Source organism: Pleurodeles waltl, chromosome 10 (genome assembly GCF_031143425.1).
Source record: "Pleurodeles waltl isolate 20211129_DDA chromosome 10, aPleWal1.hap1.20221129, whole genome shotgun sequence".
In the NCBI taxonomy this organism is placed as follows: Eukaryota; Metazoa; Chordata; class Amphibia; order Caudata; family Salamandridae; genus Pleurodeles; species Pleurodeles waltl.
In genome coordinates this window covers 267,448,586-267,470,401 of record NC_090449.1, presented here as the reverse complement: position 1 = coordinate 267,470,401, position 21,816 = coordinate 267,448,586, and the positions used below count along the sequence as shown (strand labels likewise).

Genomic DNA, 21,816 nt, shown 5'->3' with positions numbered 1-21,816 from the left:
ACATTGTAAGTGCAGGTTAGCCATAAGAGTATATGGTCTGGGAGTTTGTCACATACAAACTCCACAGTTCCATAAAGGCTACACTGAAAACTGGGAAGTTTGGTATCAAACTTCTCAGCACAATACATGCACACTGATGCCAGTGTGCAATTTATTGTAACATACACCCAGAGGGAATTTTAGAGATGCCCCCTGAATACCAATTCGACTTCTAGTGTAGGCTGACCAGTTTCTGCCAGCCTGCCACACACCAGACATGTTGCTGGCCACATGAGGAGAGTGCCTTTGTCACTCTGTGGCCAGGAACAAAGCCTGTACTGGGTGGAGGAGCTTCTCACCTCCCCCTTCAGCCTCAAAGGCTCACCCCCTTTTTTTACAGCGCCCCAGGGCATCCCAGCTAGCGGAGATGCCCACCCCTCTGGCCACTGCCCATACTTTTGGCAGCAAGGCAGAAGGAGATAATGATAAAAATAAGAAGTCACCCACCAGTCAGGACAGCCCCTAAGGTGTCCTGAGCTGAGGTGACCCCTGCCTTGAGAAATCCTCCATCTTGAGTTTGGAGGATTCCACCAACAGGATTAGGGATGTGCCCCCCTCCCCACAGGGAGGAGGCACAAAGAGGATATAGCCACCCTCAAGGTCAGTAGCCATTGGCTACCGCCCTCCCAGACCTAAACACACCACTAAATTCAGTATTTAGGGGCTCCCCAGATCCCAGGAAATCAGATTCCTGCAACATGAAGAAACAAGAAGGACTGCTGACCTACAAGCCTGCAGAGAAGGAAGACGACAACTGCTTTGGCCCCAGCCCTACTGGCCTGTCTCCAGCTTCGAAAACCTGCAACCAGCGACCTCAGAGGACTGCCCTGGACTTAAGGACCAAGAAACTCCCGTGAACAGCGACCCTGTTCAAAACCAGCTACTTCTTTGCAACAAAGAAGCAACTTTCCAAGACTGCACGTTTCCCGCCGGAAGTGTGAGACTTCACACTCTGCACCCGACGCCCCCAGCTCGAGGTCCAGAGAACAAACACCTCAGGGAGGACTCCCCGGAGACTGCGAGCCAGTGAATAACCAGAGACGACCCCTCTGAGCCCCCACAGCGACGCCTGCAGAGAGAATCCAGAGGCTCCCCCGAATGCTACTGCCTGTAACAAGGGACCCGATGCCTGGAACCAAAACTGCACCCGCAGCCCCCAGGACCTGAAGGAACCGGACCTCAGCACAGGAGTGACCCCCAGGCAACCCTCTGCCTTGCCCAGGTGGTGGCTGTCCCGAGAAGACCCCCTGTGCCTGCCTGCACCGCTAGAGTGACCCCCTGGGTCCCTCCACTGAAACATACACAAAACCCGACGCCTGCTCTGCACACTGCACCCGCCCGCCCCTGTGCCGCGGAGGGTGTGTTTTGTGTGCCAACTTGTGTCCCCCCCCCCCCCTCCCCCCCACACACAAGGACACAGGTACTTACCTGCTGGCAGACTGGAACCGGAGCACCCCTGTTCTCCATAGGCACCTGTGTGTTTTGGGCACCTCTTTGACCTCTGCACCTGACCAGCCCTGAGCTGCTGGTGTGGTAACTTTGGGGTTGCCTTGAACCCCCAACGGTGGGCTGCCTATGTCCCAGAACTGAGACTTGTAAGTGTCTTACTTACCTCACAATCTAACCTTTACTTACCTCCCCCAGGAACTGTTGATTTTTGCACTGTGTCCACTTTGAATACAGCTTATTGCCATTTTTACAAAGACTGGATATGATATTGCTTTTATTCAAAGTTCCTAAAGTATCTAAGTGAAGTACCTTGCATTTAAAGTGTTTAATGTAAATCTTGAACCTGTGGTTCTTTAAAATAAACTAAGAAGATATTTTTCAATATAAAAACCTATTGGCCTGGAGTAAGTCTTTTAATGTGTGTTCCTCATTTATTGCCTGTGTGTGTACAACAAATGCTTAACACTATCCTCTGATAAGCCTACTGCTCGACCACACTACCACAAAATAGAGCATTAGAATGATCTACTTTTGCCACTATCTTACTTCTAAGGGGAACCCTTGGACTCTGTGCACACTATTTCTTACTTTGAAATAGTATATACAGAGCAAACTTCCTACAATCCCCTTTCCGCCCCTCTGTCCGAGGTTCTTCTCTTCATTCTTTGTTTGGCCCAGCATGGCTCTGCTTTGGGCACCGTTAAAGGGTATTTATCTGCCATTTCGCCTTTCTTAGGCTACCTGATCAGCCCTCACTCTTTAAATCTCCTTTTGTAAGTAGATTCCTAAAAGGACTCACCCATTTATTTCCTCCACTCCATTTATCATGCTTCAGTGGGACCTCAATCTTGTACTTACTTATTTAATGTGCACTCCCTTTGAGCCAATGCATTATTGTCCCTTGCAGCTCCTCACCTTCAAAACTGTCTTTCTTGTTGCAATCACCCCTGCTCGCAGAGTGAGTGAGCTTCAGGCCCTTTCCTCAAAACCTCCCTGTCTGTCTGTGCACCCTGACAAAGTAGTATTGCGCACTAAGGCTTTCTTCCTTTCTAAGGTGGTTAGACCCTTTCATGTAGGCCAGTCCATCACTCTGCCTACTTTCTACGCACCCCACTTCCTTCCCATGAGGAAGAGACACTCCACCATCTGGACCCAAAAAGGGTATTGGTGTTCTACCTCAATCTTACTAAAGATTTCCGGGTGGACGATCAACTCTTCGATGGGTATGTGGGTGCGAAAAAATGAAAGGCGGTGCAAAAGCATACCATCTCTCAATGGGTGCTGCTTTGCATGAAAATGTGCTACGCTTTGGCCAAGAAGAAACCTCCTGAGGGCTTGCGTGCTCAATCTACCAGAGCCACTGCCGCTTCCACTGCGTTAGCACGTGTAGTTTCTGTCCTGGATATCTGCCAGGCATCTACATGGGCATCCCTGCAAACGTTTGCTAAACACTACTGTCTGGACAGTCAGGTCCGTCGGGACGGCTACTGCAGGATTTCCTAGTATGATCTTGGTTCGCCACCCACTACCAAGGATGGCATTGCTTGGGTATCTATTCCTAGGTAAGGAATCTGCAACCTGAAGTCTCTTTCAGATGTACAAGTTAGTTACCTTCGGTAACAAAATATCTGGTAGACCTATATTGTAGTTGCAGATTCCTTACCTCCCACCCATCCTCCCTGCTTGCAATCTGATTTCTAGGGACAGGGATTCCCCCTTTCAGGTCCTTAGCTCTGGCGCGCCAATCTCGGTGTTCTTAGCAGCTCTGCGCGTTGGCGTGGAGTCGTTAAAAGAAACTGATGTCACTGTGCAGGGTGGCGTCCATATACTACTCCCGACGTCATCACGGCGACTAAGACACCAACGACGCCCTTAGTCGACCGACACAACCTACTGAAGCGCAAGGGTATTGCCTGAAGAAAAATCTCCGAATCCAGTCTGACTCCTGGGGGAAATTCTAAGGTAAGGAATCTGCAACTAGAATATGTCTCTACCAGATATTTTGTTACCGAAGGTAAGTAACTTGTACAACAAGCATATGTATCAAATGTACTTTGCTTGGGTTTTGCAGTTAAAACCGTTTACAAGTAACACTTTTCAATTTCCAAAGTTGACACCTAGTGCAATTTTTCATAGGACTCAGAGTCCTAGGTGGAGAAAATTGTTAGCATAGAAAGCAGGTAAGTAGACAACTTCTGATTCCAGTCTTCAGGGTTTGGCATGTCCACTGGTCAAGGTTCAAGTTGACCCCGAAAGCACATAACCAGCAGCACAGGCTGGCCAGGTGCAGAGGTCAGAGTTGGTGTTAGGTTTGCACTGGAATCCTATGAGGACTGGCGGGGACTTAGTTGAAAAGAGCTTGCAGGTAGGTACCCGTGGTTTCAGGACACAGGCCTTGGGGGTTTAGGTCTGCACTGGTGGCAGGGGGGTGCCACAGGTCAGCACCAACACAGACCCTCAGCTGCACAGGGGTGCCCGGGTACAAAGTGTCAGGCTTCCACTGCCTTTCAATGAAGGAACCCCGTGGGGTCTCAAAAAGGCTGCAGGCTGGGTCCAGGGCGTGGGTTCTGGGAAACTAAAGTCTGGACAGGAAGGAGAGGCGCCCGGTAGCCGTTGCTGGACTGTCGATTGGATACACCTTATGGGCTGTCCTGACTGGTGGGTGACTCCTCCTTGTTTTTCTCATTATCTCCTCTGGACTTGCCGCCAAAAGTGGAAGCTGTGTCCAGGGGGCGGGCATCACATTTCCCTGCCTGTGCATCCTCTGAGGGTGACAAGTCTTCAGTCTGCACGAGAAGCAAAAAGGAATCTCCCTTGGAGAGAAGGAGTAGCTCCCATGCATCCACAGGCACCATCTGCAACGACAACTGGTGTGGATCTCCGCTCCTCTGGAGCTGTGTGGATCCTGCATCACGGGTGGTGGTCTGGAGTGGTCCCCTTGGTCCTCTCTGCTAGCAGTCCAACTTTGGAGACAGTAAGTCCTTGCCTCTCCACACAGGACTGCGTCTCTTGCAGCTATCAAGGCCTGTTGGTATCTCCAAGGGATCTTCAGGCTCCTTCTAGCCCCAGCTCTCTTCTCTGCAATGCACAGCCCTTTGCACGCTTCTCCAGCAACGTGCAACTCCTTTCTAGGTGTCCTGCTTGGGGCTCCCAGCGACTCCTGTGCTTGCTACCTGTGGGTCGCCTGTGGGGGCTGCCTCCTCTTGTGATTCCCCTCACTGCTGAGGGTCACCTGGGACTCTTCTCTATGGGTTGAGTCCACCTGGACCTTGGCTTGTCCCCGGCAGCTCTCCATTTCTTCTCCCACAACATTTGCCTTTGCCAATGCTTGTTCGTGGTTTTTCCACACCAGAACAACTGCAATCCTTCTTCCAGCATGGGATGTTGACTGCATCACTTCAGGAACTCTTAGGCTGCTCCAGTGCTGCACTGCTGACACTTTGTTCACCGTCGAGAAGGTTTTGCATCCACAGACAGGCGGGTAGAGGCTCCTGCCACAACCGGGCACTCCACCTTGAACTGGACTTGGTCCCATTCCTTTACAGGTCTGCCGTTACCAGGATCCACCTTTGGTTTCTTGCAGTCTTGTCGGTCTTGCAAAATCCTCTTCTGAAGTCCTTTTGGTGGGTCTGGGGAAAACCAGGTACTTAACTTCTCCTGGTTTCTGGGGAGCACTCTGGCACTTACCTTTTGGGGTTCCTAGTACCTCCAGCTCCCCTCTACCAATTACACTTCCTTGGTTGGGGGGACTGACTTTCACCTTCCACTTTAAGTATATAGTTTGGTCCCCGCCCCCCCCTAGGGCCTTCAGTACTTACTATTGTTTTCACTGTTTTCTATTGCCTTCTATGCTAATCCTGACTTCTAATGTGTATATAATAGTGTGTTTACTCACCAGCTAGTGGAGGATTACCTATACAGTATTTTAGTATTTGTGTTACCATAATACAGTACCCTTATTTTTATAAAACTGTGTAGGTCTTTCATGCATTTAAGTGCTGTGTGACTACAGTGGTATTGCATAAGCTTTGCATGTCTCCTAGATAGGTCTTGGCTGCTCATCCACAGCTACCTCTAGAGAGCCCTGGCTTCCTAGACACTGTCTACACGTCACTAATATGGGATACCTGGACCCGGTATAAGCTGATAACACCATAGGTGCTCTCCACACACCAGGCCAGCTTCCTACACTTGGTGTGGTTCTTTCTTTTGTAATAGTTACTGACTGACTACTGTGGTATTGTATGTGCTTTACACTCCTCCTTGATAAGCCTTAACTGCTCTTCACAGCTACCCCTAGAGTTTTGGTTATTTAGGCACCAAAACACTATCACTAAGGGTTGCCTGAACTCAGTATAGGATGCCACACCATAGGTGTGCACCACAAACTGAGCCAGCCTCGTACAGTGCTCAAGAAAATTCCCCAGAGCCAGAATGATGCCTGGGAAAATTCACAAGTTAAGGAATATGCAACTAGAAGTCTATCAGATGTGCGGTAATTAGATACTTTACGTTAACACCATACAAATCCGCTGAAAGTAAATCTAAAGAAACTAACTTGTGCCGTTGAGAAACATTAGGCCACAAGTCATAGTTTAACGTAAGCATAACCTTCAGTATAACTATAACTACTGAATTTCTATGGTTTTGTATGGGAAAATGTCAACCAAACTAACACCCCTGTAACCTTTGTTTTTTTCAGTCAATTTGTGTTTGTGTGTGTATATATATATATATATATATATATATATATATGGAAAATGGCACTTAACAAGTGTACATCTGTTCGCGGCATGTTGCGCTGCAGATTCACATGCTGTGCACTGTTCCTGCCATCTAGTGTTGGGCTTGGAGTGTTACAAGTTGTTTTTCTTCGAAGAAGTCTTTTCGAGTCACGGGACAGAGTGACCCCTCCCTTTCGGGTCCATTGCGCATGGGCGTCGACTCCATCTTAGATTGTTTTCCCCGCAGAGGGTGAGGTAGGAGTTGTTAAAGTAAGGATACTAGAGGTGCCCATGCAATGGAGTAAATGTCTATGTACATAGCGCGTAGTAAAGTCAAAATTATTTACATATTTACAATTTTAATGCAACTAAAGCGGCTACAGGCTCCTGGGGAAGAGGGAGGGGTCATGTGAATCTGCAGCGCAACATGCCACAAACAGATGTACACTGGGTAAGTGACATTTTCCGTTTGATGGCATGTGTAGCTGCAGATACACATGAGGTGCATAGATTACAAAGCAGTGATCTCCCCAAAAGCGGTGGATAGCCTGTAGGAGTTGAAGTTGTCTGAAATGTTCTTAGTACAGCCTGTCCTACTGTGGCTTGTTGGGTTGCCAACACATCTACACAGTAATGCTTAGTAAATGTATGGGGCGTAGACCAGGTGGCTGCTTTACAAATTTCTGTCAATGTAATACAATAGTGCTCTTTTTATGTCTAATGTATGCAATGCCCTTTCTGCTACTGAGTCTGGCTGTGGAAAAAAGACTGGGAGTTCCACAGTTTGGGTTAGATGAAACAGTGATATGACTTTTGGTAAGAATTGTGGATTTGTCCTGAGAACCACTTTATGTTTATGTATTTGTATAAATGGTTCTTGAATAGTAAACACCTGTATTTCGCCAACTCTTCGAAGTGAAGTGATAGCTATTAGAAAAGCTACTTTACAAGTCAAAAATTGTATTTGGCAAGAATGCATGGGTTCAAATGGTGGGCCCATGAGTTGTGTTAATACAATATTAAGATTCCACGAAGATACTGGTGGTGTCCTTGGGGGTATGATACTTTTTAGTCCTTCCATATAGGATTTAATAACTGGGATTCTAAAAAGTGATTTTGAATGTTTAATCTGCAAATAAGCAGATATTGCAGTGAGATGTAGTTTAATGGAAGAGAAGGCCAGATTGGACTTTTGCAAGTGTAGTAAATAACTTACAATGTTTTGTGTGGTGGCGTTTAATGGCATAATTTGATTAGCCTGGCAGTAGCAAACAAATCTGCCTTGTTGTAGGTTTTCTTGCTTGTTTAATGACCTCCATACACTCTTGTGTGAGATTTAAATGTCCGAATTCTAAGACTTCAGGAGCCAGATTGCTAGACTGAGTGATGCTGGATTAGGGTGTCTTATCTGTTGTTTGTGTTGTGTTGACAGATCTGGAGTGTTTGATAATTTGATGTAGGGTACTATTGATAAGTCCAACAGTGTTGTGTACCACGGTTGGCGAGCCCAGGTTGGTGCTATGAGTATTAGTTTGAGTTTGTTTTGACTTAGTTTGTTGATCAGATAAGGAATGAGCGGGAGAGGGGGAAAGGCGTAAGCAAATATCCCTGACCAACTGAGCCACAGTGCATTGCCCTTGGATTGAAGGTGTGGGTACCTGGACGCGAAGTTTTGGCATTTTGCGTTTTCTTTTGTTGCGAATAGGTCTATGTTTGGTGTTCCCCAGCATAGGAAGTGATCGTGTAGGATCTGGGGATGAATTTCCCATTCGTGAATTTGCTGGTGATCTCGACTGAGATTGTCGGCTAACTGATTCTGAATGCCTGGTATGTATTGTGCTATCAGGCAAACGTGATTGTGAATTGCCCAATGCCAAATCTTTTGTGCTAAGAGACACAGTTGTGATAAGTGTCCCCCCCCCTTGTTTGTTGAGATAATACATTGTTGTCATGTTGTCGGTTTTGACAAGGATGTGTTTGTGGGCTACCAGTGGTTGAAATGCTTTTAATGCTAGAAACACCGCTAGCAGTTCCAAATGATTTATGTGAAGTTGAGTTTGCTGATTGTCCCATTGATCCTGTATGCTGTGATTGTTGAGGTGTGCTCCCCACCCCATCATGGAAGCCATCTGTTGTGATAACAGCTTGAGGCACTGGGTCTTGGAATGGCCGCCCTTTGTTTAAATTTATAGGGTTCCACCATTGAAGCGAGAAGTGTGTTTGGCGGTCTAGCAACACTAGATCTTGAAGGTGACCCTGTGCTTGTGTCCATTGTTTTGCTAGGCACTGTTGTAAGGGCCGCATGTGTAGTCTTGCGTTTGGGACAATGGCTATGCATGAAGACATCATGCCTAGAAGTTTCATTACAAACCTTACTGGGTAGTGTTGGTTTGACTGTATTCTTGATGTTACATTTTGGAACGCTTGGACCCTTAGTGGACTTGGGAGTGGCAATTTCTCTTTGTGTGTTGCTCCCAAGAATTGTTTTTTTTGGGATGGTTGCAGATTTGATTTCTGGTAATTTATAGAGAACCCTAGTTTGTGTAGAGTTTCTATGACGTATTACATGTGAAGAAGACACTGTTGTTGAGTGTTGCTTTTTATTAGCCAGTCGTCCAAATATGGAAACACGTGCATGTGCTGTCTCCTTATGTGAGCGTCTACTACTGCAAGGCATTTTGTGAATACCCTTGGGGCTGCTGTTATCATGAACGGTAGCACATTGAATTGATAGTGTACGCCGTGCATTACAAACCTTAAGTATTTTCTGTGGTAAGGATGGATGGTTATGTGGAAATATGCATCCTTGAGATCCAATATTGACATGTATTCCTCCTTTTTTAGTAAGGATACCACGTCTTGAAGTGTTACCATGTGGAAGTGGTCTGATTTGATGAAGAGATTCAGTGTTCTGAAATCTAAGATGGGTCTTAACGTTTTGTCCTTTTTTGGAATTAGGAAATATAGTGAGTAGACGCCTGTTCCTTTCTGATGATTGGGTACTAGTTCTATTGCTTGTTTTTGTAATAGTGCTTGGACCTCTATTTGTAATAGGTCTAAGTGTTGTTTGGACAGATTGTGTGTTCTTGGTGGCACATCTGGCGGGATTTTGTGAATTCTATGCAATAACCATGTTGGATAATTGATAGGACCCATGCGTCTGTGGTAATGTGTGTCCAGTTTTGGAAATATGCGGTTAGCCTCCCCCCCCCACCGGTGATAAGTGTTGGGGTTTTGTGACACTGAAGTCACTGTTTGGTCTGGCTTGGTTTGGTTGCTTGGAACTTTCCCCTTCCTCTTGGGAATTGTCCTCTATAGGAACCACGAAACCCTCCCCTTTGATTTTGTGCCTGATAGGTGGGTCTGGTTTGAGAGGTGGAAGGCTCTGATGTTTGCTGTCGAACACCTCCTCTAAATTGTGGTTTCCTAAAGGTGCCTCTGACTTGTGGGGAATAGCGCGCGCCCATGGCTTTGGCTGTGTCCGTGTCTTTTTTCAACTTCTCAATTGCTGTGTCAACTTCAGGCCCAAACAACTGTTCCTGATTAAATGGCATGTTCAACACCGCTTGTTGGATCTCTGGCTTGAATCCAGAACTTCTTAACCACGCATGCCTGCGAATGGTTAGCGCCGTGTTGACCGTTCGTGCTGCAGTGTCTGCCGAGTCTAGTGCGGACCTTATCTGGTTGTTAGATATGGCCTGTCCTCCTTCCACGACCTATTGAGCACGTTTCTGATGTTCCTTGGGCAAGTGCTGTATAACGTGTTGCATCTCGTCCCAGTGTGTCCTGTCGTAACGAGCAAGTAGGGCTTGCGAATTAGCAATCTGCCATTGGTTGGCTGCTTTTGCGGCCACTCGTTTGCCAGCAGCGTCAAACTTTCTGCTCTCTTTGTCAGGCGGTGGAGCGTCTCCTGATGATTGAGAGTTTGCTCTCATTCTTGCTGCTCCTTCAACCACTGAGTCCAGTGTAAGTTGTTGTGTTTTGAACACAGGATCTGTTGGGGGAGGCTTGTACTTCTTCTCAACCCTAGGCGTGATAGCCCTTCCCTTAACTGGCTCCTGGAATACTTGTTTTGCGTGTTTGAGCATACCCAGGAGCATTGGCAGACTCTGATAGGAAACGTGGGTGGATGCTAAGGTGTTAAACAGGAAATCATCCTCTATTGGCTCTGAGTGCATTGCTACGTTGTGGAAGGATAAGTTACTTACCTGTATATCCTAGTTCTCTTCCAGGGGTATCCTCATCAAAGTAATAAACATTGAATATTCCCGCCCTTGTGCGGGGACCCCGGAGCATATATAAAATACACACATATAAAGTATGAAATATGCACGAAAAATATACATATAGCATTTTTAGTAGACATATCTTTCATACTAAACTCATATATACATGTGTAAAACAGCAATGCAGGCTATAATCATAAACAGGCTAAAATGCTTTATTTCTATGATTTATTTTTTTAATCATTATAAAATTACAATAGAGAATAAATATCTACCCAAGCCCCCAAAACTGGGCTTAGGGAAATAAGCAGTAGTAATCACTAGAGAAAAAGAGAAAAAACTACATTGAAAAACAATGGAGCATTCTTAGCCAATAGGCTGCATGCAGGTTAACACAGGAGAACCATAAAAACTTTGGCACCATGCCTTTAAGACCCTGAGCACCTCCAGTACCCCACCATGCCTCAGGGGTGGTGACAGTTGGTTCACAGTTAGGTCAGTACTTTTTTACGGTGACAATCTGTGTAACTGATTCGAAAGATAGTCTGTCCTGCACTTCTAGGAGACGTGCGTCCGGGGAGGAGGGTGGGTTGTTTATGACTTTGATGAGGATACCCCTGGAAGAGAATGAAAATGTCACTTACCCAGTGTACATCTGTTCGTGGCATCAGTCGCTGTAGATTTGCATGTTTTGCAATAGCTCGCCATCTGGTGTTGGGCCAGAGTGTTACAAGTTGTTTTTCTTCGAAGAAGTCTTTCGAGTCACGGGACCGAGTGACTCCTCCTTTTGTGTCCATTGCGCATGGGCGTCGACTCTATCCTCGATTGTTTTTCCCCGCAGAGGGCGAGGTAGGAGTTGTATTGTAGTAATAGTGCCCATGCAATGGAGTGACTAAGTATGTACCTATATAAGGTTGAAATGATATATATACAAATAGTTGAAGGTAACTTCCGAACTGCTACAGGCTCCCGGGGAGGTGGGTGGGCACATGCGAATCTCCAGCGACTGATGCCACGAAGAGATGCACACTGGGTAAGTGACATTTTCAGTTCGATGGCATCGGTCGCTGTAGATACGCATGTTTTGCATAGACTAGTAAGCAGTTATCTCCCCAAAAGCGGTGGCTCAGCCTGTAGGAGTGGAAGTAGTCTGAAACAATGTTCTTAATACGGCTTGCCCTACTGTGGCTTGTTGTGCGGATAACACGTCTACACAGTAGTGCTTGGTGAATGTGTGAGGCGTAGACCATGTGGCTGCCTTACATATTTCTTGCATTGGGATGTTTCCTAGAAAGGCCATGGTAGCACCTTTCTTTCTGGTTGAGTGTGCCCTTGGTGTAATGGGCAGCTGTCGTTTAGCTTTAAGGTAGCAGATTTGGATGCATTTAACTATCCATCTGGCTATACCTTGTTTTGATATTGGGTTTCCTGCATGAGGTTTTTGGAATGCAATAAATAGTTGTTTAGTCTTTCTGATGTTTTTAGTTCTGTCAATGTAATACATTAATGCTCTTTTGACATCTAATGTATGTAGTGCCCTCTCAGCTACGGAATCTGGCTGTGGGAAGAACACTGGAAGTTCCACTGTTTGATTTAGATGGAACGGTGAAATAACCTTTGGTAAAAATTTAGGATTAGTCCTTAGGACGACCTTATTCTTGTGTAGTTGTATAAAAGGTTCTTGTATTGTAAACGCCTGAATCTCGCTTACTCTTCTTAGGGAAGTAATGGCGATGAGGAATGCAACCTTCCAGGTTAGGAACTGTATTTCGCAGGAGTGCATGGGTTCAAAAGGTGGACCCATAAGTCTAGTTAGAACAACATTTAGGTTCCATGAAGGAACAGGTGGTGTTCTTGGTGGAATAATTCTTTTAAGGCCCTCCATGAATGCTTTAATGACTGGTATCCTATAAAGGGAAGTTGAATAGGTAGGAAGGTGTATTTTAATGGAAGAGAAAGCTAGGTTAGATTTTTGTAAGTGAAGCAAGTAACCCACTACATCTTTTGGAGTTGCGTGTAATGGTTGGATTTGATTAATATGGCAGTAGCAAACAAACCTCTTCCATTTACTTGCATAGCAGTGCCTGGTGGATGGCCTTCTGGCTTGCTTTATGACTTCCATACACTCTTGTGTAAGTTGTAAGTGTCCGAATTCTAGGATTTCAGGAGCCAGATTGCTAGATTCAGCGATGCTGGATCTGGGTGCCTGATCTGTTGGTTGTGTTGAGTTAACAGATCCGGTCTGTTGGGCAGTTTGATGTGTGGTACTACTGATAGGTCTAGCAGCGTTGTGTACCAGGGTTGCCTTGCCCAAGTTGGTGCTATTAATATGAGTTTGTTTTGACTGAGTTTGTTTACCAGATAAGGAAGGAGAGGGAGAGGAGGAAAAGCGTAGGCAAATATCCCTGACCAGTTCATCCATAGGGCATTGCCCTGGGACTGCCTGTGTGGGTATCTGGATGCGAAGTTTTGGCATTTTGCGTTCTCTTTTGTCGCAAACAAGTCTATCTGAGGTGTTCCCCAGAGCTTGAAGTGTTCAGAGTTTGGGGGTGAATTTCCCATTCGTGGACCTGTTGGTGATCTCGAGAGAGATTGTCTGCGAGTTGATTCTGAATCCCTGGGATAAACTGCGCTATTAGGCGAATTTGGTTGTGAATTGCCCAATGCCATATCTTTTGTGCTAACCGGCTCAACTGCGTTGAGTGTGTCCCCCCTTGCTTGTTTAGATAATACATTGTTGTCATGTTGTCTGTTTTGACGAGAATGTATTTGTGAACTATTATTGGTTGGAAAGCCTTTAGTGCTTGAAAAACTGCTAGCAGTTCTAGGTGATTTATATGCAGTTTTGTTTGATGTACGTTCCATTGTCCTTGTATGCTGTGTTGATCGAGGTGTGCTCCCCACCCTGTCATGGAAGCATCTGTTATTACGTATTGTGGCACTGGGTCTTGGAAAGGCCGCCCTTTGTTTACATTTATATTGTCCCACCATAGAAGCGAGAGGTAAGTTTGGCGGTCTCTTAACACCAGATCTAGAAGGTGACCCTGTGCTTGTGACCATTGTGATGCTAGGCACTGTTGTAAGGGCCTCATGTGCAGTCTTGCGTTCGGGACAATGGCTATGCATGAAGACATCATGCCTAGGAGTTGTAATATCATCTTTGCTTGTATCTTTTGTGTTGGATACATGCCTTGTATGATGTTGTTGAAGTTTTGAATTCTTTGTGGACTTGGAGTGGCTACTCCTTTTGTTGTGTTTATTATGGCTCCTAGGTACTGTTGTACTTTGCACGGCAGGATGTTTGATTTTGCGAAGTTGACGGTGAACCCCAGTTTGTAGAGGGTTTGTATGATTTGATTTGTGTGGTGTGAGCACTTTGATAACGAATGGGTCTTGATTAGCCAGTCGTCTAGATACGGGAATACATGTATTTGCTGCCTTCTGATGTGTGCAGCGACCACTGCTAGACATTTTGTAAAGACTCTTGGTGCTGTTGTTAAACCGAAAGGCAATACTTTGAATTGGTAATGTATTCCTTTGAACACAAACCTTAGGTATTTCCTGTGCGATGGATGTATTGGTATATGGAAATACGCATCTTTGAGGTCTAAGGTTGTCATGTAGTCGTGTAGTTTGAGCAATGGTAGCACTTCTTGTAGTGTGACCATGTGAAAGTGGTCTGATTTGATGTATGTGTTTACTATCCTGAGGTCTAGGATTGGTCTTAGCGTCTTGTCCTTCTTTGGTATTAAGAAGTACAGTGAATAAACTCCTGTGTTTATTTGTGTGTTTGGTACTAATTCGATTGCATTCTTTTGCAACAGTGCTTGAACTTCTGTCTCCAGGAGCTCGGAATGATGTTGTGATAAATTTTGTGCTCTTGGTGGTATGTTTGGAGGGAATTGTAGAAATTCTATGCAATAACCATGTTGGATAATTGCTAGAACCCAAGTGTCTGTAGTGATTTCCTGCCATGCTTTGTAATAATGACCTATTCTTCCCCCCACTGGTGTTGTGTGGAGGGGATGAGTGACATGTGAGTCACTGCTTAGTTGCAGGGGTTTTGGGGCTTTGAAATTTTCCCCTATTCCTAGGGAATTGCCCTCCTCTGTATTGGCCCCGAAAGCCTCCCCTGTACTGTCCCTGGTAACTGGACGGTGTTGCCTGTGAGGTGCTGGCTTGTGTGGCCTGACCCCGAAACCCCCCTCTAAAGGGTGTCTTGCGGAAGGTTCCGTAGTTTCCTCTGCTCTGCGGGGAGTAGAGTGCGCCCATTGCTTTAGCAGTGTCCGTGTCCTTTTTAAGTTTTTCTATCGCTGTGTCCACTTCTGGACCGAACAGTTCTTTTTCATTGAAAGGCATATTGAGAACTGCCTGCTGTATCTCTGGTTTAAACCCAGACGTTCGTAGCCATGCATGCCTTCTGATGGTCACGGATGTATTAATTGTCCTTGCAGCTGTGTCTGCTGCGTCCATGGAGGAGCGTATCTGGTTGTTTGAAATGTTTTGACCTTCCTCAACCACTTGCTTTGCCCTTTTTTGTAGGTCTTTGGGTAGATGTTCAATGAGGTGTTGCATCTCATCCCAATGGGCTCTGTCATAGCGCGCAAGTAGTGCTTGAGAGTTGGCGATGCGCCACTGGTTTGCAGCCTGTGCTGCGACTCTCTTTCCAGCTGCATCGAACTTGCGGCTTTCCTTATCCGGGGGTGGTGCATCCCCAGATGTGTGGGAGTTTGCCCTTTTCCTAGCTGCTCCTACAACGACGGAATCTGGTGGCAGCTGTGCAGTGATGAAAACAGGGTCTGTAGGGGGCGCCTTATACTTTTTTTCCACTCTTGGTGTGATTGCCCTACTTTTGACCGGCTCCTTAAAAATTTCTTTTGCGTGCCGGAGCATACCAGGGAGCATAGGCAGGCTTTGGTAGGAGCTGTGGGTGGAGGAGATGGTGTTGAATAAAAAGTCATCCTCGACCTGTTCTGAGTGGAGGCTTACATTGTGAAATTGTGCTGCTCTAGCCACCACTTGAGAATACGCAGTGCTGTCTTCTGGTGGAGATGGCTTCGTAGGGTATGCCTCCGGGCTGTTATCTGACACTGGGGCGTCGTATAAGTCCCATGCGTCCTGATCCTGGTCACCCTGGCTCATGGTGGTGTGAGCTGGGGAATGTGATGGAGTTTGTGCTGGTGAGACGTGAATTACAGGTGGAGGAGAGGGTGGTGGAGTAACCTTTTTCACCACCTTTGTTTGTGGTGTTTGTTCAGTTTGGAACTCCAGTCTTCTCTTTCTTCTAATAGGGGGAAGGGTGCTTATTTTCCCTGTTCCCTCCTGTATGAAGATACGCTTTTGCGTATGGTCTACATCGGTAGATTGCAGCTCTTCCTCGAACCTATGCTTTCGCATTTGGGAGGTTAGTGAATGCTCCTCTGTATAAGAGCCTGAAACTGGGTCGGTTGCAGGTTGTTTTGGCACCGAAACCCTGTCTGCATCTTTTTTCGGCTCCGAGCTGACTTTTCTTTTTTTCGGGGCCGAAACCTCTCGGCGTCTATCTTCGTCGGTGCCGCTGTCTCGGCGTCGAGCCGTGTCTACACCGCTATCTCGGTGTCGATGCTTGTCTCCAGCACTTTCTCGGTCCCGAGAAGGCTGCGTACCGGTGTCTCGACCGGAGTCGGACTGTCTCAGCACTGTTTGGGCCTTTTTCGGTGCCGACGGTCGGTCACCGAATTTATGGGTCGAGCCATGGCCTGGTGGCAGTAGCGTCCCCTGGGCCTTGTCAATCTTCTTATGTGTTGTTTTCGACGTCTTACTCACGGTTTGTGGGTCATCGAATTCCTCGGAGTCCAATTCGTGGATCGAGAAGGTACCTTCCTCTTCTTGTTCCTCGAACTCTCGGTCGGCTGTCGGCGCGGACGCCATTTGAAGTCTTCTGGCTCGACGGTCTCGGAGTGTTTTTCGGGACCGGAACGCACGACAGGCCTCGCAGGTGTCTTCACTGTGCTCAGGTGACAGGCACAGGTTACAGACCAAGTGTTGGTCTGTATAGGGGTACTTGTTGTGGCATTTGGGACAGAAACGGAACGGGGTCCGTTCCATCGGCGTTCTTCAGCACGCGGTCGGGCCGACCAGGCCCCGATGGGGGATCGAAAAACTACCCCGAAGGGCACCGGAGCTCTTCGATCTTCGATGCGGTGTTGAATCTAACTACGCCGATCCCGAACGCAACAATACCGACGAAAATCTTCCGAATTTAGCTATCTTTCCGTTCCGAAACTCGGAGCGACAGGAACACGTCCGAACCCGATGGCGGAAAAAAAACAATCGAGGATAGAGTCGACGCCCATGCGCAATGGACACAAAAGGAGGAGTCACTCGGTCCCGTGACTCAAAAGACTTCTTCGAAGAAAAACAACTTGTAACACTCCGGCCCAACACCAGATGGCGAGCTATTGCAAAACATGCGTATCTACAGCGACAGATGCCATTGAACCTAGGATTTACAGGTAAGTAACTTATCCTTCTCTTCCAGGGGATCCTCATCAATAGTCAAACATTGAATAGATTAGCAAGCCCATCCCTAAACTCTGCGGACTGTCTAATAGAAGTGCAGGAATAGATATGTATCATGCAAACAAATTTCTCAGAGAGGCCTGCCCCACTTGGGCATCTGCTCTTGCATCTGAGTCCAAACAGTAATGTCTAGTAAATGTATGTACAGACTTCCATGTAGCAGTCTTACAAATCTCAGATATTGGAACATTGTTAAGGAGGGCAGCAGTAGCCGCTTTTCCCCTTGTGGAATGCGCTTTAGGTCTAGCTAGTAGTTGTTTGTTAGCCAACTGGTAAGCATTAACAATACAAGAAACTATCCATCTTTATATTGTTCGTTTAGATGCTGCCTCTCCTGTCCTCAAATGACCATAATTTACAAACAAGTGGTTGGAATGTCTAATCAATTTTGTTTTATCCAAATAAAATTTCAGCACTCTTTTCAAATCTAGGGAGTGCAACGCTTTCTCCGCCGGAGTCTCCGGATTGGGGAAGAAAGTCGGTAGAGAGATAGTCTGATTGATGTGGAATTCTGACACCAACTTCGGTAGGAATGATGGGTGAGTTCGCAGAACCACTCTATTGTCGTGAAAAACGGTGTACGGTTCTTTGGAAGATAAACCCTGAATTTCACTGATCCTCGCGGAAGTAATGGCTACCAAAAAAGCCGTCTTTCACGTAAGGTGCTGCAAAGAGGCTTTGTGTATAGGTTCGAACAGAGGCCTATAAGTTTTGACAATACTATGTTCAGTTCCCATGGAGGAGAGGGTCTCCGAATGGGCGGAAAAACTTTTTTAAAACCTTCTAAGAAATCCTTGACTACTGGTTTCGTAAAGAAGGATTCCTGAGAAGGTGATTTACGATAGGCTGTAATGGCAGACAAATGTACCTTAATAGATGATACCTGCAGACCGGACTTTGCCAGATGGAGTAAGACAATATGACATCCTCCTGAACCCGTATGGGATTCTGACCTGGTTGACAGCACCACATGTAGAACCACTTAAACGCGTAAGAACGCCGCGTGGAAGGTCGTCTGGACTCTTTCAAGATGTTCATGCACTCCTGCGAGAGCCCTAGGTGCCCATACTGCAGGAATTCAGGAGCCATGCTGTCAAGCTCAGAGAGGGTAGGTTGGGATGCAGAACTCTGCCCTCCATCCTGCTCAGAAGATCCGGTCTGCACGGCAGCCTCCTGGTGAGGTTGTTCCGATAGGTTGAGGAGATCTGTGTACCAGAATTGACTGGGCCATTGTGGCGCTATGAGAATCATTCTGGTGCTGGATCTGTATAGTTTGTTGATCACTACCGATATGAGGGGAATCGGTGGAAAAGCGTAGAGAAATATCCCTGACCAGTCGATCAACAGGGCATTCCCTCGAGATCCCGGACGGTAGAACCTGGATGCGAAGTCTGGGCATTTCTTGTTTACTTCGTCTGCGAAGAGATCCAATTGAGGCCGACCCCATTGAGCAAAGATGTCTTCGACAACTTCGCTGTGTAGGACCCAATCGTGGGCGTCCTCTAGGTGTCTGCTCAGGAAATCTGCTTCCACGTTTTGTTGACCTGGTAGGTGAACCGCTGTAAGTGACATTCCTCTGGCCAGGAGCCAATGCCAGATTGTTTGGGACTCCCGAGATAGGGGTAGGGATCTCGTTCCCCCCTGTCTGTTCAAATAATACATTGTGGTTATATTGTCCGTTTGTATTAGGAGAGATTTCCCCTGAATCGATGGAGCAAAAGACTTGAGCCAGATGGACCGCTCTGAGCTCCAGCAGATTGATGTGGTACTTATTTTCGTTGTCGGACCACAGGCCCTGAGCTTGAAGAAGACCTAGATGAGCCCCCCATCCCTGAAGAGACGCATCCGTTACCAGAGTGTCAGATGGAATTACCTGGTGAAACGGAGCCCCTACTGACAGGTGAGGTCTGTGCATCCACCATTGCAATGACTGACGTGCTGCTATCGGTAGCCGCACTCTGTCCTCCCAGCGACCTGTCCTTTGGCTCCAGTTGTTCTCCAACGCCTCTTGGAGGGGCCTCATGTGCAGCCTGGCATTTGGGACAATGAAAATGCATGATGCCATGGAGCCCAGTAGAGATGTCACCTGACGGGCCGTAGGTGCGTCGGATTTTAACAGGTCTTGACACTTCCTCTTTATTGATAATAGTCGTTCCTCCGAAGGATACACTCTTTGGAGCTCTGTGTTTAGTATAGCTCCCAGGTAGTGGAGGTTCTGTGTTGGAGTCAAGGTGGACTTTTGGTAGTTTACTTGAAGACCTAGAGACTCGAAAACCTTGAGCACAATGTCCCGATGGTTTCTCGCCTGATCCGGAGAGGAAGCTTTCAGTAGCCAGTCATCTAGGTATGGGTAGATGAAGATTTTTTGTTTTCGAAGATGTGCCGCTACCACTGCCACACATTTCGAGAAGACGCGGGGGCAGATTTCAGGCCGAATGGTAGCACTCTGAACTTAGTGCTGTGAGGCTATCTGGAAGCGCAAGAATTTCCGATGCTTGGGAGTTATCGGGATGTGAAAATATGCATCCTGCAGGTCGATGGAGCACATCCAGTCTCCCTGATGTAGCTGAGGGAAAATCTGGTGAAGAGCCAGCATCCTGAACTTCTGTTTTCTTATGTACTTGTTCAGAAGCCGTAAGTCCAGAATCGGTCTGAAAACGCCCTCTCTGCCTTTTTTCGCCACCAGAAAAAAACGGGAGTAAACCCCCTTTCCCTCTGTGCGCAAGTGGAACCTTTTCTATTGCCTTCTTTCGTAAGAGGGCGAGAGCCTCTTTGCGCAGTAGGCTGAGATGAGATGGATTGCATTTGGCTGGTGGCAAGTGCGGTGGAGGTTGTTTGAAAAGAAGAGAGTAGCCATTTTCGACAATGTTGAGCACCCATTTGTCTTTTGTGATAGAGTGCCACTCGTGAAGAAAATCTGTGATACTTCCCCCCCCACCGGAGTGGTGCACAGTGTCGAGGGAAGCGAGATCTCATTGCTTGGCCGGCGCTTTTGGTGTGGACTGTTGAGGTCTACTTGACCCTCGTTCCCTTGTGGCCTTAGGAGCCTAAAAAAGAGGGCGTCCCTGCCTTTGCTGTGGCCTCTGGGACCAGTGAGGGGTTTGAACCCTCTGTTGGAAAGAGCGCCTGTCATAAGGCCTATACCTCCGCCTGAAGTCCTTCTTCCTTTCCAGGCCTACTGCCCTCATGGTGTCCACTTCGGTCTTCATGCGTGCCATTTCTTCATCCGTATGGGCACCAAACAGCGAGTTCCCGTTAAATGGAAGATTTAGGATGTGCTGTTGTGCTTCCTGTTTTAAACCAGTCAGTCTCAGCCAGGAAGACCTTCTTGCACAGATTCCATGTGCGTACCCATGTGCAGCTAAGTCTGCCCCATCTGCCGCTGCGCTGATGACTTGGTTTGATACCAGACATCCCTCTTGTAGGATCTCTTGGAAGTCCTGTCTGTCTTCCCTAGGTAACTTTTCGGTGAACCTGTTGAGAGAGTCCCACAGAGAACGGTCATACCTGCCCAGGAGTGCAGACGCGCTGGAGACCTTCATTATAGATGCCGCCGTGCCGCACATTTTTCTCCCCAGAGAGTCTAGATGCCTGCTCTCTTTGTCCGGTGTGACCGTGGAGGATGATGCCACAGAGTGAGTTTTTCGGGCTGCGGCCAATATTACTGAGTCCGGTGGCGGATCCGTTCTTAGGAATAAAGGATCCTGTTCAGGCGCTTTATATTTTTTCAAAATCCTAGCCGGAGCAGATTTGAGGGTGGCTGGCGCTAAAAAAGTGTCCATGGTTGGCTGCAACAGACCAGGCACTAGCGGCAGTAGCTTTTTCGAAACTGCTCTATGTTGCAGAGTCTCAAAAATGACTGACAAGGAGGTAGATGGTTCTGGAACCTCTATATTTAACTTCTGTGCTCCCCTGAAAAGTACCTCATTAAAAGTAGTGATGTCATCCACCGGTGAGACTCTAGCTGGTGGAGAATCTGTTAAGGTGGGGGAGTAACGTCCGACGGATGACCCTGACGACGACCAAGAGGGCGATCTTCTGTGTCGTGATCGTGACCTAGATCTTCGCTGGGAACGTGACCTGCTGCGAGACGCTGTAACAGAGCGCCCAGGCCTCGTGGTCGGTTGACGAGAAGCAGAACGAGCCCGTCCTGCCCGCGCTGTCGGTGATGGTGTTCTCGGGAGAGAGGCAGTAGGAGAGTACATCCTCGAATACTGCGAGTCCGGGGAGGCCGCTGGTCTATTAAGGCTCTCCAACCATATTGGTGACAAATTGATGGGTGAAACATGCCCGAATGATGCTGCTCTCGAACGAGATGAATCGCTCCGTATTGAGACCACTGGAGATGGTGCGGCCTTATCTGCTGGCGGAAGGCGATGGGCGGCCGACAGCGGATGACACTCTTGCAGTCGTGGCGATTTCGACATCGTGTCTCTTGACGTTGGGGGGCGTGAGGCCTTCGGCAGCGAACGGGCACGCCGGTGATGGCTCGACGTCGATCAGCGGGCTGCCGTCGACGGAGATATGCCCCTGCGATGGCCATGTTCCTTCGACGCCGTATCCTTCGACGTCGGGCGGGTCGCCGATCTATGACGGTGAGATGGTGGCAGCGACGACGTCGACGGGGAACAAACAGGTACTTTCCTACCTGCTGACGTCGACCTAGCCATTCTCTCCTGAGAGTGGCTTGTTGGCTGCCTGGGAAGCGAAGAGGATGATGATTTCTGCCTCTTGTGAAGCCCATGAAGCCTGATCTTTTCTCTGTCCTTCAGAGTCCTCTTTGACATGTTCTTGCAGTGTTTGCAAGTGCCAGGGCA

General features: G+C 47.4%; 1 protein-coding gene across 2 annotated transcripts in view; it reads right to left on the bottom strand.

Moving 5' to 3' along the window:
* Nucleotides 1-21,816, bottom strand: part of USP7 (ubiquitin specific peptidase 7) — a 1,253,379-nt gene that overhangs the window by 106,727 nt on the left and 1,124,836 nt on the right. The gene's annotated exons all lie outside the window — the stretch shown is intronic.